Genomic DNA, 20,893 nt, shown 5'->3' on the forward strand with positions numbered 1-20,893 from the left:
TCACTATTTTCCTGAAGTTGATTTCCTTTGTGGTTATAAGGTTGCCAGTAGCTCTTAGGCTTATAAGTGTCCTTGATCACATCACATTGAAAGAGAGAGAGAAAAGAGGAGGAGAAGGAAAGAGGGGGAAGAGGGAGGGGAAAGGATGATACAAAAGGAAGGGAAGAGGAGGGAAGTTTCCCAGCTATCATTGGAATTCTTCTATTTCACTCTGATTATGGCAATATGCATCCATGCCCAATAAGGGAATTGTTGGTTTGGGCTAATCAGCTCCTGCCCCATTTCATGGAACCAAGGAAAGAGGGTGGAATGGATGGAGGAGAAATCAATAGTATTTTCTACATTAATAGTTTCTTTTTTGCTATAGAACACACTTGGTTATTGTTCTACATACCATTGTGCATCAACATTAACGGGGACTTCCTCTCCCTTGAGTGAGGAAACAAGCACACACATATGACTGGGTTTAACCAGTCAGTGATAAAAGCAACAATTCCTTTTTACTATTTTCAAGAGTAGGATATGCACTTTTAATTAAGAAATGGGATACAAGTTGAGATGTGTTAATATTAACAGAAATAATGGCAGCTGTTTAATCTGTTCTCAAACAGATGGTTTAACATGCTTTGATTCATCATTTGTTTCCATTGCTTTTTCCCTTAGATAAGAACACTTAAGGAAAAAATAGTGTTAATCAGATTAAAGGGAGGATCATCCCATACATTTCAACGTGAATAAAACAAGTGGGCTCAGTGTGTTGTGATACATGAATAGCTTTTGTGATCACCATTACTATGCCTTTGCTATGTCCTTTTTTAAAAAAAACAATAAAGTAGAACAAAATGAATTACTTTCTTAAGTACAAAGAAATACTGAAAGCAGTAATATTTTTGAAGAAAAAATTCTTTAGTAGCATAAAATATGTTTAATACTGAAGTTTGTGAACTGCAAATTCAAGGATATTGTTTTAATCAAATTATAATGTAAAATATTTATAATGTTTACATTTTTATACAGGGCTGGGAGCAGTGGCTCATGCCTGTAATCGCAGCACTTTGGGAGGCTGACGCAGAGGATCACTCAAAGCCAGGAGTTTGAGACCAACCTGGGCAATATAGAGAGACCCTGTCTCTATAAAGGAAAAAAAAAAATTAGCCAGGTGTGGTGCAGCACACCTGCGGTGCCAGTTATTCAGGAGGCTGAGGCAAGAGGATTGCTTCAGCCCAGGGGTTCAAGGCTGCAGTGATCTATGATCGGTCACTGGGTCACTGTACTCTAGCCTAGGTGACACAGAAAGATTCTGTCTCTTTAAAAAATAATAATAAGTTGTATTGGTACAAACTTACCAAGTTAAAGACTTCCTGAAATTGTAGACTGTTCGATCTAGAATGAATGCTAGATACATAGTTCAAATACAGCCACTTACAAAGGAGGAACTGAAGAAACAGAGAGTTTAAGGTTCAAGACACTTGCTTAAAGCCACATCAGTAGTTAGTGCAGAAGGAAGACTAGAGCACCCATTTCCAAACTAGAAGCCCACTGCTCTTTCTAGCTTTGACATATATGAAATATAACAGGACCCATATGAGACAACTATATATTAGCAAAAGACATGTTACATATTTCATCTTGAGACAAAAATAAAATATAGATTCTACCATATATTGTATATCTAAAACAACATACATCCACCTAGATACAAATCTGATTATGATTCTATTAAAATACTTAAAAATAGTGAATCAGGGTAATATAGAGGAATGAAAAAAGTGAGGAAAATGAATGAGAAAGCCAGTCTTGAGTAAGACCAATTTCATTTATTAAAATCACTACTGCATTTTTTTAACATAGCTGTGTACAACATGAGGATAATGTTAAAATTTTTTATAGTTTGTCATATTCTAGAGGGAAAAAAGTAGTTTGCAGTATTTCTAAGGAGGGAGAAAAAAAGAGTACTGGGGAATTATAATTTTAATGGTGATAAAATATACCATTATTGATGATGCATTTAATTAATAGAGAAAGGGAGAGAAATGGCTGATATATGTATAGATATAAAAAGAGATGGCATTGCTAATATGTCTGAAGCACTTAAGTTGTTTGTGGAGTGGTGTACTGAGTGGGAGTGGTTTTAAGTGGGAATTATTTTCCTGTCTCCTCTTATTAAGAAAATCAAAACAACGGTTTTGTCCTATTTTGCTGACAGTGGTTTCTGCAGTATGATTGCTATTGAAGCGGGAGAGAATAGAACATCAACTGTATCATTTTAAGAACTTGAGTTGGCTCCTGGAAATGTTTATAATTGCCCTTGCAAAAGAGAGCAGCCTCAGCAGGTTGGAAAATTACCGATCAGTCAACAAGTGTTTATTGAACTCCAGCTATGTGTTCAGAACAGTACTCAGTGGGATGTAAAATATTTTTTTCTCAATGTTGTGCAATAATTTCTGTAGTATAGGTATGAGTTCTTTGTATGTTTGGTAAAATTCATGTGTGAACCCATCTGGTCCGGGTTCACACCGGACTGTTCCTTGTTGGAAGGTTTTTAATTGCTGCTCCAATTTCTGTGCTTGATATTGGTATGTTTAGGGATTCTATTTCCTCCTGGTTGAACTTCGGGAGGTTGTATGTTTCTAATAATTTGTCCATTTCCTCCACATTAAGTAGTTTTTAGGCATATAGGTTTTTATAGTATTCAAAGATAATGTTTTGTATTTCCATGATGTCTGTTGTGACCGCTCCTTTTTCATTTCTAATTGAGTTTATTAGAGTTCTTTCTCTTCTAGTTCTTGTCAATCTAGCAAGAGGGCTGTCCATTTTGTTTATCTTTTCAAAAAAACCAAATTTTAGTTTTATTGATCTTCTGTACAGTTTTTATTCCAATTTTGTTTAGTTCTGCTCTGATCTTAGTTATTTCTTTTCTTCTGCTAGGTTTTGCCCTTCAATCCCTGAGTGGATTCATAAAATACGGCACACACACACACACACACACACACACACACACACAGGACTACTTACTCAATTACAAAAAGCAATGGTTTTCTAATACCTCTTATATCATCCTGAATAAAGCTTGAGCCCATTCTCCAAAGTGAGGTATCACAAGAATGGAAGAAAATAAGCACCACATATACTCGTCATCAAATTGGCACTAACTGATCAACATTAAGGTGCTCACATGGTAGTAATATTCATTGGGGGTTGGGGGTGGGTGTGGGTAAACTCACAACTAATGGATGAGGTGAGCATTGTATGGGGGAAGGGCACACCTCTAATCCTGGCTTAGGTGAGGCAAAGTCATAACATGTAACCAAAATGTTTGTACCCCCATAATATTCTGAAATAAAAAATAAAACAAAACATTTTTTCCCTTTGGGGACTTTCAGTGGGAGAAGGATTGTGGAGAATTATATCAATGCACATGGAAGAAAGAGCAATTAAGTACTTTAATTATTAAATATGGCCTATCAGTATAATTACATATCAGAAGGGAAAGAGATCATTTTGAATAAGAGGAGCCTGACAGCAAAATGAGAGAAAATATGAAATCCCAGAATCATTAAATATGGAAAATGCTTTGGTCACATTCAGTGATGAGACATCACCAGTTTCTTAAAGCAGTTCACACCACCATTGGGCTGCTCTGATTCCAGGAAAGTTTCTCTTTCTGTTGACCTATAACCTATCCTTCTTTCATTTCCAGCTATCTGCCAGTCTTCAGTTCTTAGGGGTTTCAGTTCTTCTATATGGCAAAATTTCAGTGCATCAATAATATTCCCACATACTATTCTTTATCCTGTCAATGATAACAATGATATCATCCTGGTATTCATGATTTTATGTTCTATTCTTCAACAAAATCTTCTTAAATATTTAGAAATGATACACTACTCCAAATAAGCATGGCTAGTGAAAGTTCACAGGGAAAATTATTTTCCTTGATCTGGACAATATATTTCAATAATTGCAGAATAAGAGCATGTTAGTTTATTAGCCCTTATATCACACTATCAGCTCATATTAGGCTTTAGGGAGTTTTATTTGACCTTTCCCATGAACTGCAGTCAAGTAAATTTTAAGAACTTATAAATATAAAAAATACATTTAACTTGAATGTTGACTTTATAGCTACTGCTTTTAAGTGTTCCTTGTTAATTTTTGACTCATTCTTCTGGCTTGGCAAGATACAGTGACTCATGACTCTACCATCCATAACATTAGGTCTTTCTCTTAAATTTATGTTAACCACAAATTTAAAAAATTAGATATCTGGATTTTCAAAGGACCTGTACAATAATACCTTTTCCTAGAGTTGCTGTGAGAATACAAATGAAATAATGAAAAAAATGTTTATCACAGTGTTTAGAAAAAAGTAGATATTTGATAAATGTCATATTTTTTCCTTTCATCAAAAAACTATTTGAAAAAGACATAAATAAGTATAGAATCTCCCACAGGGTAAAATGTATCTTCTTAGTGAAACGTTTTATATTAGCCTGCTACAATTATCCCTAATTGCACCTACATCCAGCAACCACTTTTCCATCTTAGCCACAAAAATTAGAGACTTTGTCATTGAATACATATTGGTAAACTATATCATTGGATTGGAATGTGTAGGACAGATAGAATGTATATGGAGGATCAAAAGGGATGGAATTAAATAAATGTAGGTCTACTCTCTACAGAGTTATAAGCAAAAGCCAAGACACAGGAACAGGGTCAGTAATTTCAAAAGATGAAGGGATGGATATACGGTGGTGTAGGGTTGGAAATGCCTAGTAATTAGTGCTTGATTTTGAAGTACTAAAAGGGGTCTGGACGTAGGAGGCGATAGCAGCCATTGAATGACCTTATGTCAAGGTGTCAAGGTTTGGAGGAAAGAAAAGGGAAACACCAAACAGTCTACACAGGGTAAATGTTAGGTATATAAATCAGAGAAGACTGTCATGGAGATAAGCTATTGGAATAATGCAGGCCAGAAGTAATGAAAATCTAGATTAAACACTAATAACAAGTGTTGGCAAGGATGTGAAGAAAAAGGAACCCTTATTGGTGGGAATGTAAATTGGTGCAGCCATTATGGGAAACATTATGAAGGTTCCTTCCAAAGTTAAAAATAGAACTATTGTATGATCCAGCAATTCCACTTCTGGGTATATATCCAAAGAAATTGAAATCAGGATCTCTAAGATATACCTGCACCCTCATGGTTACTGCAGCATTATTCACAATAGCCAAGATACGGAAACAACCTAAATGTCCATTCACAGATAAATGGATAAAGAAAATGTGATGTATACATACAACTGAATATTATTCAGCCTTAAAAATAAGGAAATCCTGCCCTTGTGACAACATGGGTGGACCTGGAGTACATGCTAAGTGAAATAAGCCAGACGTGGTAAGACAAATACTGTGTGACCTCACTTGTATGTGGAATCTAAAATAGTCAAAATGAAAGACACAGAATAGAATGGATGTTGTCAGTGGCTGGAGGGAGGGGGAAACTGGGAGGTCATAGTCGCAGGGTACAAAGCTGCAGCTACGCAATCCACTATACAGCAAGGTGCCTATAGTTAACACTATTGTATTATATAGTTAAAATTTGGAAAGAGGTTAGGTCTTAAGTGTTCTTAACACACACAGACAAATAATAACAATACTAATAAAAAGGGTAGGAGGAAACTTTGGAAGGTGATGGATATGTCTATGGCCTGGATGTAATGATGGTTTAATGGGTGTATACTTATCCCCAAACTCATCGAGTTGTACATATTAAATATGTGCAGTGTTTTACATGTCAGTCAGACCTTAATGAAGTAGCTCAAAAAAACCCCAAATTATCTTGTTTATGTATTTATTCCCTTATGTATTATTTATCACTCTCAGATAGAAAGTAAGCTGCATATAGATGGGCACTTTGACAATTACGTCTAGTACAGTACCCTCAGTGCCTAGAAAAGTGCCTAGTATGTAGCTGATACTCAGTAAACAATTGTGGAATGAATGGATGTATCTTCTTTGTTAACTGGGATGACTCCCAGTAAACAGTACTCACTGGCTGATATATAACTTAAGTGAAAAACCCCATGCCTCCTAATGAAATTTTTCTAGTAACTACCTGGATTTGTTACAAAATATCTTTTTTGAGAAAGGCTACAAACAACTGTAACAAGTGACTACAATCATCATTTTGTTGAGGCTTTCAAACATTTGCCTTTGAATTTCATGATTTATAGGAAGCATCTGGCAGAAAGTAAAATCATGATTATTATTTATTAGTAGTTGACAGTGTATTCAGCCCAGAGTGGCAAGGAATTCAATAGGAAGATGGCTGTCATCTATTTATTAACTCATCAACAAAGCATGGTTAATAGTGACTTTCCTCCCAGGCCATAAACATAAGTATTTGCTTAAGAGCAAAACCACGAATTCATCCTAGAATGCTGAGAGGCAGTCTGCACTCACGAGCTGTGATATTCCCTTAGATTTCTGACCCATTTCTCCTAGGCTGCCTCCTACTACAGTCTGCTTTTCTATCCCATGGCCCTAGTCTCACATCAGTACTGGAATCATCTGCAGACCAAAGGCTCTTTCCTTAAAATGGTTTACTTCACTTTGGATTATCCATGAAATAGTTCTTATTATACAATAAAACTTATTGAAAAATACAGTAATGTCTAAAGTGGACCGCAGGATTGTTGAGCAGAAGCACAAATAGCAATCAAATAGGCCACTACAAGATGACTCTGAAAATTGGTTACAAGTGTTTTTCTTTTCTTTTTTTCTTTTTCTTTTGTGGTGGCAAGGGGTGACCTCAAAGTGTTTTAGAAACAAATCTGAAGGCCTTAAAGCAAGTATTTTCCAGTTTACCACAGTTTATTCCAGACTTATACTCTGCCAGTTCACCTATTAAAGTAATTTTACTGGCCTCCATCTTCCACCAACATCATTTAAATATCTTCAATATCAACACCAAAAATATGCAACAGCATCTAAATGTGAGGAGGAGTAAGTGTATATTCCTTTGGGTCCCTATGTTACCTCAGAATGGGGCTGAAGTGTTGGGAAAATATTTGTTTCTTAATCAATCATTCATTGGTAATTAAAAATTTGCCACATTAGAAAAATGATTTGAGATAGTACAAATTCATTATTGATACAAACACCTACCCTAATATAATTACTGAGATAGAACCTGAAATTTATTCTGAACCTACTTACAATAAAGACCTAATAATAAACCCATTAAGTTACATTATTTATTTAACTAATAAAATATCCAATTTTCAGGAGAATAAGTTTTTTCATGATAGTAAATTCTTTAAAAATTAAGTATATTGCCCAGGATTCTAAGCAGGTTTTAATAAAAAAAGATTTTTTTAAAAGAAAATAAGGATACACGCCTTGAAACAATATAATCTTTTAAACTCAAATTGTTCTTTCTAGTATCATCCATATATACATTCAAAGGGACCAAATATTGCTCATTATGAAATTTACATTTTTATACTCTGCTACTGCCAATAGGACTGATCCTTTTAATTATTAATCAAAAACATTTACTATTGAGTTTTGAAAATATACCAAAAAGACATTTAATACATTATCCATCATTTTTTTACATCAGGGCATTCCTGTTAAGTAAACAAGGATGTTGAATGACTGGTTAAGAATTATATTTCAACCTCTTCCCCCAGTTTGCTGTGTAATCTTATGGAACCCACTTGACTTCTCTGGGAATGGACCTCACTGAATGTGACAGATCAATAAAATTACGAAGCCTGTTTCAATAATAAAGTTATGCCTAAATGTCAAGTAATATTTCCATCCTTTGTAAAGGAGCCAAGGACTAGTATTTAGAAATAGCAAACCCCAAATATTAATATATGAGAGTTCAAAACCATTACAGACCCACCATTGAAAAGATTCCTGGGAGATATTATCACTTCTTTTACAGCAAGGAGACATAGAAAAAATTCTATGTTCTTTGGGAATTATACAAATATGAGCAGATAAAACTGAGTGGTGAAATAATTCTAAAACCAAGAAGAATATTAGTATTCAAATCCTAAAGTATTTATTTTGTGGTTGCTTGACCTTGGAAAACCCATTTAGCATCTCCAAATTTCTTCTTGCTTTTACATAAAATGAGTCCAATAATTCTTATGTCACAAGACTTTTGCAAGAACTAATTATGATCCCCCCAGTAAAGCACCTGCCTAGTACAGAACAGATGTACTAGGAATGGCCATCTCTTCCCTGATGGACTTCACTATGAAGTACACACATGTACCCTACATAGAAGGTAAATATATGTTCAGAAGGTGTCTATATATTCAGAAGTAGATTCAGGGCTTTAATGTAGTTCTCAAAGAGCAGACTGAAAGCAAAGTTTGTTTATTTTGTGAGGTATTTAACTCATGTTGTCCTCCCTTAGGCAAAAATATAATTTTATTTGGGTATAAGTGCAGTGATTTTCTTTCTGAGGAGATATTACAGAGCTTACATTTACTTTTAAAACATTAAACTATGCAATACCACTTTGATACCTTGCTACTTACTAGAAATAACATTTTGACACTTACAAATTACTCAAATTCAGTTTATTCTATCTATGGAACAATGATCTTATAAACTTCTAGATCTCAACACAGTTCTCTTTCACTCCTCTAAATCTGGTTTTTGCACAATGTCTACTATACTGAACACAGTGATAAAGGCATTACTGCTTGAATTATTTCAAATTCTCCTTGTCCCATTGTTGAGTGATCCAAAATGACACATTTTATTTTATAAAACATTGTCAACAAAGGCAGCTTAAAACAGAAACAATAGAAACTCTAGGAAGAAAAAATAATGATTTTTGGTCTCTATATAATAGATTTCTTCACATTTATCCTTAAATCTATTTCATTGCTCTTTTAACACTGACTTTCTCAGGTCATTGCCCCAACTAGTTTATATTCCAAGAGACCAGGGGTCATCTAGTCCTAAACTAAGTCCTGAGTTCAGGGTAGATATGGAATTGGAACACTCTCCTCTTGATGAGAATATAGAAAGCCCCACTGAATCTAAATTGGGATGTAGGGGTCACTGGCATTGTCACTTATGACACATAAAACAAGAGCTCAGAGTTTTTCAGTTACAGGACTATAATTTGCAATCTTGGTTGTAGCACAAGAAAGAGGATGAATTATTGCTTGTATTTATATAAGGTCCTAGGGTCAGAAAATTTGTCATGACAGGGTATAGTTCTCAGGACATATGGTCATAAGCAGTGTTTATATTAAACCTCAAAACAAAGTTCTCATTCTCCATTTGGTTAAATATCCTGCTACTAACAGATATTTCATTTCAAGCTAACATGTAAAATGACATTTAAAAATAGTGTTATCAACAAAATATTTTTCAGCACTAACATTACCTTCTGACTTGTATAGAAGTATCTTAAGTTTTAAAACTATTTTTTTAAATGTATGTATTTAAGATCCACTTAAGTGTGTATAACATGCAAGTCCAGGATGTCTTGTTTACTTAATAATCATTTAGATCATTAATTAGATTATTAATAATCAATTACAGCTCATATTAACATTTGTCAATTATCGATTAGATTATTAATAATCTATCAGAGCTCATATTAATATTTATTAATTCATGAGCCTGAGCTCATTGAATAAAAATATCCTTAAGAGAACACTCCTAGAATTGCTTAAAAACCTAATGTACTACATGGATTCTGGAGATAAAAAGCAGTATTGAAAAATTAGCCTGATATCAAAATCAGACAAAGATACAACAACAAAAAACTACAGGCCAATATCTACTGATGAGCACAGATGCAAAAATTTTCAACAAAATACTAGCAAACAGAATTCAACAATGCATTAAAAAACATTTACTATGATTAAGTAGGATTCATCCAAGGGATGATGCAAGGATGGTACAATATATGCAAACCAATAAACATGATATATCACATCAATAGACTCAAGGACAATCACCATATCATTATTTCAATAGATGCTTAAAAGGCATTTGATAAAATTCAACATCCCTTCATGATCAAAATCCTCAACAAATTGGGTATAGAAGGAATATACCTCAATAAAAGCCATATATGATAAGCCCACAGCTAATATCATACTGAATGGGGACAAATTGAAAGCCTTTTCATTAAGATCTGGCATCTAAAGACAAGGATGCCTATCTATGTTTACCTCTTTTATTCAACATAGTACTGGAAATTCTAGCCAGAGCAATAAGGCAAGAGAAAGAAAAAAGGGCCATCCAAATTGGAAAGGAAGGGGTCAAATTAGCCTAGTTTGTAGACTACATGATCTTATATTTAGAAAAACCTAAAGGCTCCACAAAAGAACTCTTAGAACAGATAACTCAATTTAGCAACACTGCTGGATATAAAATCAACATATAAAAATGGTACTCATTTTTTGTATAACAGTGACCAATCTGAAAAAGAATTCAAAAAGCAAACCATTATTACCATCATCTAATTCACAATTCCTCTTATCTAATTCACAATTTCCTGTCAATTGATATTGTCCATTTGTAATTTGTCCCATCTTAAAAATTTTTACTCCTACATCCCTTATTCAAATCCTGACTTAACACATGTAAGATTCAAATAATATCTTAACTGGTCTTGTCTTTCCCTTTCTCCATTCAGTTGACACACAGTTTTCCAGATTAATTCTCAGGCAGCACAGCTGTGATAATGTCACTCTCCTACTCAAAACCTGTAATGGCTAAACCAAATCTACTAAACCCATCTAAACTCTTTCACTTGGCAGTAAGGAACCTACCTTTTCTACAAGGCATGCCCTCCCACTGGTTCTTAAATGGGGCAACATCACCTTCCAAGGTAATACTTGAAAAAATGTTGAGGCACTTTCAGTTATTATAAAGCCTGGGCTGGGGAAGGTGGTGGTGGTGTGTTTAGTGCTGATTCTGATCTTTCTGGCGTGTGGCGCCCCACCACTGTGATTGTCCCATACAACAAAGAATTGTTTCACCCAAAATGCCAAGAGCTTTCCTGTTAAGAAACAATGTGGGCCAGGCTTGGTGACCCACACCTGTAATCCTAGCACTGTGGGAGGCTCAGAAATGAGGATCACTTGAGGTTAGGAGTTTGAGACCAACCTGAGCAAGAGCAAGACCTAGTCTCTACAAAAAATAGAAAAATTAGCGGGGAGTGGTGGCATGCTTCAGTAGTCCCAGCTGCCCATCTGCTCAGGAGGCTTAGGAAGGAGGATCACTTGCGCTCAGGAGCTTGAGGTTGCAGTGAGCTATGATGACAATGTTGTACTCTATCCCAGTGACAGACCAAGACCCCTGTCTCCAAAAAAAGAAAAAAAAAAAAAAAAAAAAGGAAAGAAAAAAAGAAACGATATAGCCCAGACAAACTCAATGACTCACTTTTTTCAACTACTGTTATATACTTTTCTATCACCTCTGCCTAGACTGCCCTTTTCATATTTTCCCAAATGTCTAAATCTTGCTCATCCTTTAAGGTCTGTAGAAAATGACACCTTTCTGTGATCCCTCCCTGAACCCTCTGGCATGAATCTCTCTTAATTCTCATGGCTATTCCTCACTAACACCACTTCATTTCTACCTAGAGAATGCATTTTCCCTTTTTATTGTAAATTTGATGTAAGCAAAGCTTCTCATCTTTATTTTCCTCCATGACTAGAACGTTGTCGAGGTTGGCACAGATCCTTTGTGTTAGCATACATATTATTGCAACACACACCGTGATAAATGAGGATATAAACACTCTCGTTTGTGGCTTATTCTGAAATTCTTACTTCAGCCTGCATGTTAATTGGTACCTAGCCCTGTATACATACTTTTACATCATTATCTAATTTTTGACCTCTTTTCCACATTTGAGTTTGATGGCATGACTTCTCTTCTACAACTTGTTTCTTTTTCCAGAACATGCCACCTCAGATTTTCCATCTAGCTGAACTCAGACCTTAGAACTCTTATTCCTCAGAGCTGCTCCAGTGGGTACCCCTTGAATCCCTACACCCCACTCCTGGCTCATTCTAACTTCACAGATGCCCCTAGGCAGTGGTCAGTAAATATTTAACGAAAAGATCCTAGGAGTGAGTGGAAGGGAGTGGCTGACTATGTACTTGGGACAGGATACAGAGCAACTATAGTACAAAGACACAGACACTAATATCTAGACCCAGAAAGCAACTGTGCTCATAGCTACACTCCAGTACTGCCTCAACACATAAATGCCATGCCATCACTGGGAAGAAACTGGTCCTATACTTGCAAGTCTGAAATCACCCTAGTCAATCTTCAGGATCAACCTTTCAATCGTGATCAGATTATTTTTTTAAAATAATCACTTCATTTTAGGCTTTTTACTGTATGACATGACTTTTGGTTTCCAAAATCTTAGCATATTTTGTGCCATTCTCTGAAGAGAAAAGAAGTAAATTAGGCATAAATTATAAAAGGCTTGCCATGGCTCTCATATATACACCCTGGGATTCTTAAAGTATATGGTTATTTTATATTGATTATTTGAGTCCTATATTGTCTAGTTGCAAATAAAACATCCATTATCATCATCATCAACAGAAGATGAAAACATATTTGCTTCCCCAGAAGACCATGGTACTTAGAAAATTAAACGCTTTCAATTCACAAATATGACAGCTTCTTGATCACAAAAACAAACAAAAAACCCACTATACAAATCCAGACACGTTTTTCCATTTGAAAGAGATAGTCCAATGCCCTTACTGAAGCATGTACTAAATACAGTAACACATCATAACTTAATCAGAACAGGTTGCTGTTGTAACAAAATAATCCTGTCCATGCAGAGGGAGATAATGCCAGTCATTTCACATGACTTACACTTCAGCAGGCAGGGTGTCATAGTGGAACTTTTTATCATTTTGATTAGAAGTTGGGAGTTTCTATACTCTCAGAAAACAAAGAAGGATGAGGAATAGTGATGGCTTTCAACATCTACCTGCTAATGCCTATAATCCAAAAAAAAAAAAAAAAGGTCAGTGGGGAATAATCATTCCCTCAGTAAATATGTACTGAATACCTACTAAGTGTCAGGTATTATTCTTAGGATACATCAGTGGAACAAAAATTCCCACCTTTGTGGAGTTTTTTTTTTCCATGTTTAAATATGAATACAAGAGATCACCAGTGCTTGCCCTCCCCCAAATTCTTTGTTCTTTTTATATTTCACTAGCTTCTATGTCTGGGGCAGCCTTGGCTTTCTTCCAGACTCTTCAACACACCTAATATGCAACTTTTTAAATTTTGGGGAGATGGAGTTTCACTATGTTGCCCAGGCTGGAATACAGTGGCATGATCTTAGATCATAGCTCACTGTAGCCTCGAACTCCTGGGTTTAAGCAACCCTCCTGCCTCAGCCTCCTGAGTAGCTGGGACTATAGGTGCATACCACTATACCTGGTTGATTTAATTTTTTCTTTTTTTGGTAGAGATGAGGTCTCCCTATGTTGTCCAGGCTGGGCTTGAACTCCTGGCCTCAAGTGATCCTCTCATCTCAGCCTCCCAGAGTGCTGGGATTATAAGCGTAAGACACCAATGTCTACCTTACAACTCTTTCAGAAAGTAATTATAGATTTCCAATATTAACTTATAAAAATATTACCACTTTCTGCCCAATCACATCACTAAAAATAAAGTAGGTGCCTCTGGAAGCAGTTTTAGCTTTTTCAGGTCACTGAACACCATTTTATAAGAGGGATAGGTGGAAGATATAATGAAGCTATACTAATCTTAATGCAAACTAGACAGGGATAGGAAAACTTGATTTTGGAAAATCTAAGCACTTGTGAGAGTGTGTTCACCATAGGGAAAATATCCTAGGTTTTCATCATGCTTTTTATTAATTAAAGAATCTTATTTATGGAAAGAACACTTTAGACCATCTAAGACCTCTACCTCCCAATGATACAATTTTTTCTCTATCTTTATTAAGACACAGCCTATTTGGCTTTTGTTTAAACACTTCCAGCGATGAGGTCTATGAGTTTTCTATGGCTAAAAACAACCCATTCATTTTCTGCCTATCCCTTAAACTGTGAAGCCCAGAACCCAGTATGGTATTCTAGACATAGATATCCTTTTGTCAAGTATTTTGGAAATTTTCCTCTAAATTACAAGCTAAGCATCATAATCATTTTAAAGTTATAAGACAGTCCTCATCTCATGCTACTGGCTTATATAGTGGAGTCACCTAAATTAATACTTTTTTCTGGAATTTTCAGACCACAAATATTTTTAAAAGGAAGAGGCTCATGGAAAAGGGAAGGAACTGGCACAGGGTTGGAAATTATTTTTTGCCAATCAAGAGAAAAAAATACTATCTCTTACACCTTCATTATTATTTCATAAATATTTGATGAATATAAAATAACTAGAAGGTATACAAATTTAAAATAAATAACTGGAAGTTACATAAATTTAAAATTAAAAAGTGGAAAATTTTCCTTCATGACAAAAGCTAACTACGTTATGGAATATGAAAACGCCTTCATGGACCTATGTTTGGAATTCATTGACTAGATAACAAATGTCTCTTTCAACTCCTGATTCTCCAGGTGCAATGTTTTCTTATCTACCTGTACATAGAATTTATTTAAACTAAGACCCTGAATTTATATTTACCCTTATTCAATTTGATCTTATGAGTTTTCAAACATTAGACCAAATTATCAGTATGTTTTAGAACCTTGAATTTTATCTGTCCCAGCTTTGTACCACATACACGTATGAAGTTTTTGCTTTTCAATATCCAAGTCACTTGTTAAAATGGAACAAGGATTAAGCTAGATTGATAGATTTATCCTTCCACCAGGTTGAGTATAGCTGTTCAAACAGCTGTAGTACTCCAACAGTGCTATCATCCAGATAGCATTTCCCTCCTTTATAAAAAAAAAAAAAAAAAAAAAAAAGGCAAATCCATTAGAGGATCTCGGAATTGGGTATAAGAAGTCTCTAGACCTACCTCTATCTAACCCAAGGCTTGTACCCTCAAGTGTACGTAGCTTGGTTAAGTAGTCATCTTCTTTGTATTAAATGTCTATAGCACTGAAAAACTCCCAATCCCTCTTTCTCAACAAAGTCTAATTTTTTTCAGGATAGCTCTTTTAGAAAATTCATCTCCATTTTTAGATGAAATTTGTATCCTTCTAACTTCTGCTTATAGATTTTAGTTCTACCCCCTCAGGACCCTTTAGAACAAGTCTTTCACATCATAGCCCTTTAAAGGTTTGATCACAGTGATTATGTTTCTCCAAGTCTTACCTTTTCCTGGCTAAAATTTTCTTGTTGCTTTTATGAGGTTTTTATATGACATAGTTTCAAGTCATGTCAGTATTTCAGACATCCTCTGCTAAACATGCTCCAAGTGACAATTCTTTTTTTAAAGTACAACACCTGTAACTAGGCAAAGCATTACTGTTTTGGTCCTTTGGGCACAGTAAAAACGGGTATAATTCAATTCACTGAAATTTAAGTGAATTCAATCATACTTCACAGATAGGAATTCAGTGCTGCCCTATATCAGCTCTTGCTGACCCAAGGTTTACCTGACACACTCTAGAATCAATCTAGGAATATTTTGTTTTGTTTTTTTTTGTGTGTGTGTTCTGTTTAGAAACTAACAACATATCTATTTGTGGTTCAATTAAAATTAATAAAATAAGATGAAATATAAAAGTGATCCTCCTTGTTCTTTGTCACCCAGTATCACTTCCTGGAAATAACCACAATGAAAACTCTCATGAGGATCTTTTGGAAATTTGTTTGTGGATATATAAACATATGATCCCATTTATCTCCTTTTTTCTCTACATAAATGGGATCATATACATATTCATCTGAAATTTGCCTTTTTCACTTATTTTACATGTCTTCCATACCAAAACATACACAGAGCCAACTCGTACTTTAAACAACTTGTAACATTCTCTGCTGACAAGCATTTAGGTCGGTTCTAGCTTCTGCCATTATAGATAACATTGCATAAAATCCTCGCTTATAGACGTTTGTGCACCTGCACACATATATATGTACCATAAAATGTTGGAAGTTGAATTAATGATTTGAAGATATATACATATTTCAATAGATACTGCCAAACTGGAACTTATACACACGCACACACACACACACACACACACATATATATACACATGCACGCACACACACACACGATCGAGCTATACTACAGACTTTAATTCAAATTTTAGGATGGTATAGCTTAAGCATAGCATATAATTCATAATCTTTAAAAATAATTTTGAAGTATAGAGAAGGTTGAGAATCAGTGTTATAACTTATTCTATGATCAAAACATGTTATATTAGTTTTTCTGATTAACATTGACATAACTATCAGCTAAAACCTCTAAATTTTTTGGAGGGTAAATTTCTTGCTAATCCACATCTCTTCCATTCTCTATCCTTTCAACTGGTTTTATACTACCCTGTACATATGGTTTAGTATTTATACCTATCATGTTTTACCTAGATATAGTTAGTTTTAGTTCATATTCTAGAATATTCTTTGGGTCTGGATTCTTTCAGCTAATAGGTTCCTTTATCCTCTCCTTTTTAACTGAAAAATTTGGGACAGTTATTCTATAATTTTACCCAAATAACTAATAAGACACTAAAATGGACTAGGCCAAGAGAAGATCACTGCAGCCCACCAGTTAAGGTCTCTTCCTTGGTTAGCTCCTATATATTAACAGCCATTTAAAAAGATTTTTTCCCCATCAGTTCCAGCTCAAACTGATTATACTGTCATATTTTTTTCATCTTGTCAAAAAGACAATATGTCATGTTACAAAAAAAGTGGTTGCCAAAAGCCTCCCAGCCCTCTATGAATACAGAATGTTTTGTCATTCTAGAAACTATATCATTCATTTATATACTTAGCAAATATTTATTGAACATCCAATATATGCATTTCTGCTAGGTACAGGGAAAAGTAGTAAGGAAGACCAAATCAAGGCTTCCATGATATTTATGTATGAGTATGTAATATGCACAATAAAAATTAATAATATAAAATATAATTTCAAGTTGTAACACAGACTTTAAAAGAAATAAATATGGTGATCTAATAAGTCATGGATGGAGGAGTGATTTAGAGAGATTGATCTCTGAGAAGACAATATTTGAACTGAGTCTTCATAAACTGAACAGAAAAGAAGCTGTCTATATGACCATATGAGAAAAGAACACTGGAGAATTATCAAATATAAACTCCCTCAAGTGGGAAGTAGGTTATTGTGTTCTGGAAACAAAAAGGTCAATATACAGGTGTCTAATGAGTAGAAAAGAAAATAATATGGGAATGGGCTTGGAAGTTAGGCAGTAGGCAAAAGCATACAGATCTAATTAAGCCATAAGAAATAGTTTATATTTTATTGTAAAAGGCTAAGGAAAGCAATTTATCTGATGAACATATTTAAAATTTTACCTTGGCTTTTATAGAGAGAGCAGATTATAGAGATATAAGCATGGAAACCAGATAGAATGATATTTCTGTAGATAGATAAAGATGATGGTGGCGTAGGCTAAGATGTTGACAAGATGAAGAGAAATACAGAGATTCAAGATAGATATTTTTGGTGAAATTGATTGGACTTGTTAATAGATTAGGTAGGAAAAATAGCCACTAAGTATCATGAGAATATAAACTTCACAAAAACAGAGGTTTTGTCTATTTTTTGATTTCTGTACTATTTTCTCCCTAGAAGCACAAACAGTACCTACTACATAGTAGATGTTCAATAAATACTGAATGAAGGAAGGAATTCTGTCCCCTTCTGCCAGGTTTTTCACTAGAGTAAGTAGGTGAATGGCTGTGTCATGAATTAAAATTGGGAAGACTGAGGAGAAGTAGAATAAGACAAAGATGGAGGAATCAGAAGTACCATTTTGGCTATTTTAAAGTTTAGACATCCTCTAGATATCAAAGTGGAGATGCCAAAGGGAAAACTAGACATGTGACTTCGGTCTTTAGGAGAGAGGTTTGGTCTAGGAGAGGAAAATTTGGAAATCAACACCATGTAGAAGATATTTTAAACCATGAAATGTATTGAAATAAATAATAAAAAAAAAACTAAAGAGCCCTGAAGGACATTAAAAAGAAAAGATCTAATTCTGGAAATACAGTAGCCCCATCCTTTATCTGCAGAATATATGTTCCAAGACCATTCAATGGATGCCTGAAATCTTGGATAACACCAAACCCAAACTGACTGCTGTCAGTCAGAACACATTTTTTGTTCATATCTTCCATCCACAAATTTAATGCCTTTTCCATCTTAAGTAAACACTTAATAACATACTGTGGCTGTAACTTTTCCAGTTTGAGGTATGACAGCCAAACTAGCGTGAATTTCTCTTTCTTTCTTTACAATTTCACTAATAGAAGATCTGTTCTTAACCATAGATTTTAGCAATCTCGGCATATAATATTTTTCTTTCCTTATTAAGTTGAGAACTTTCACCTTTTTAATTAAAGGAAACACATCACACCTTCTGTTTAACACATCCACATTGCCATCACCACTACTCTTATGTTTTGGGGCCATTATTAACTAAAATAGGGGTTACTTAAACATATACACGGCAATAGTCGATCTAATAACCATAATGGGTACTAAGTGACTGAAGGGCTGGTGGCATATACAATATGGATACCCTGGACAAAGGGATCATTTATGTCCCAGGTGGGACAGAGCAGGATGGCCTGAGATTTCATCTCACTACTCAGAATGCTGTGCAATTTAAAACTTATGAATTATTTCTGGAATTTTTCATTTAATATTGTTCAGTTGCAGTTGATTGTGGGTAACTGAAACCATGGAAACAAAACAGTGGATAAGGGTGGGACTATGTACATATAACATGTTTACTGATGGAAAGATTCCATATGAAGTCATTATTCTCTAAAATAATTTAAAGTTCAAAAAATTTTAACTTTTAAGCAAAATTATAATTTTTTTCATGACACTTGATAAGTTGATACTGAAAGTTATATGAAAGAACAAAAAGTGAAGAATTACAGCAATAATTTAAAGAAAAAAACAAGATGAACAAGTTTGCCTGGAACATATCAAGATTTAGTCTGAAACCATAATTAATACATTGTGATACATTTGCAGGGATAGATAAACAAATTAAGGAACAAAATAGGAGTCCAGAAATTTATGTACCTCAAAATGTGTGTTTCAGTTTGATTATCAAGCTATATTTACATGTGGAATAATAGTAAAAAGAATTATACACATTTTATGTGTAGAATGTATTATATAAACATGTACATGTATGCATGCATTATATATGTATATAAGTATATATGTTCACATGTATACAAATATATATGAAACAATGGAAACATAAGTGTATGTGTATGTGTATGTGTGTGTGCTTTTGTATGTAAAACAATGGTAGAATTTCATATCAACTGAGAAAGAGTCAACGATTTAATACCTGATGGTGGTCTGATTACTAACAGTGTTAAAAAAAATCCATACCTCATATTAGACACAAAAATAAAGTTCAGACGAAATAAACATATATGTTGAATAATAATACTTCAATATTTTAAAAAGATAATGTGGTAACTATATGACGCTTTTGTTGGTAGACTTTCTTAACAAGGCATAAACCCAGGACACAGAGTACATGCTCAGTAAATATTTATTAAAGGTATTAAAAGATGAATATGTTTACATTAAAATCATAAAATCCTCTATAATTAAAATATTTTAAAAGTTAAAAAAAGCTATAAGCAATAGACATATTTTTAACAACTTAAGTAAATCATTAATATAAAAATATATTATTGAAAATCAATAAATCAATAGTAAATCAATAATATATTTTTATATTGATTTATATTGATATATAATAATATATTAGTATAAATTATATAATATTATTGATAATATAATATAAAAAAGACAACTAAAAATTGGCAAAGGATACAGGCCAGTCATAGAAGACTAATAGAATTAGAAAGCCAATAAATATTTGGAAAATCAATAAATACTTTGAAAAAAAAGTTCTCACTAGTAATCAGAAAATTGCATATTGAAATGTTCTAAAAATGTGACAATCAAGTGTTATTCATGATGTGGAGAGATGAGAACTCTCAAACTGTTGATGAGAGTATATTTGCTTTAACTACTTGAGAGACCTTGGTACAGTAAGTATTCTGTTCCCTATGGAGTCTCATAGAAAATTGACATCATTTGGAAGTTCTCAGTTGCAGGCCCTCTAGATGCCACTTCTCCAGCCGGTTCTTACTTGTTAATCAACATTAAGTCCGAAGAAGCAGTTTCTCTCACTGTTTCCTCAGTATTCTTACAGATGAAATTGTCAACAATGCAAATCAAGAATTTAACACATGCTCTACATTTAATATAATGAGAATCTCAACAGATGTCCAGAGACTTGAAGTCCCTAATCATCATTGTAGTTCATATCCTTACAACATTTGTGGTCTTTATTAGGAATTAAGTATCCATATTATTTCCTTCTAGGACAAATTTGTTAAGATTGCCCTCTGTGCATCCTGATTCATGGCTTCAAGACTACGAGTCATCTAGAAATAATTCCCTGAAAATGTGTTGCTCTTCAGATTTTAGGAAACTCCTGAATCGCTGACAAGAAAACATGAGTTTTTTCAAACTCATGCCTTCTTTGATAAAAGGGAAAAGAAGTCATTCCTTTCATATTACTTGAAATTTCAAAATAAATAATAACTAAAAATAAATCAGTTGGACAAAGCACCTCTTATTCATTAGATGCCAATATGGCCACTCAGAGAC

General features: G+C 34.2%; 1 protein-coding gene across 2 annotated transcripts in view; it reads right to left on the reverse strand.

The window, feature by feature from the left end:
- Positions 1–20,893, reverse strand: part of CTNNA3 (catenin alpha 3) — a 1,492,617-nt gene that overhangs the window by 573,510 nt on the left and 898,214 nt on the right. The gene's annotated exons all lie outside the window — the stretch shown is intronic.

This window comes from Microcebus murinus, chromosome 14 (genome assembly GCF_040939455.1).
Source record: "Microcebus murinus isolate Inina chromosome 14, M.murinus_Inina_mat1.0, whole genome shotgun sequence".
In the NCBI taxonomy this organism is placed as follows: domain Eukaryota; kingdom Metazoa; phylum Chordata; class Mammalia; order Primates; family Cheirogaleidae; genus Microcebus; species Microcebus murinus.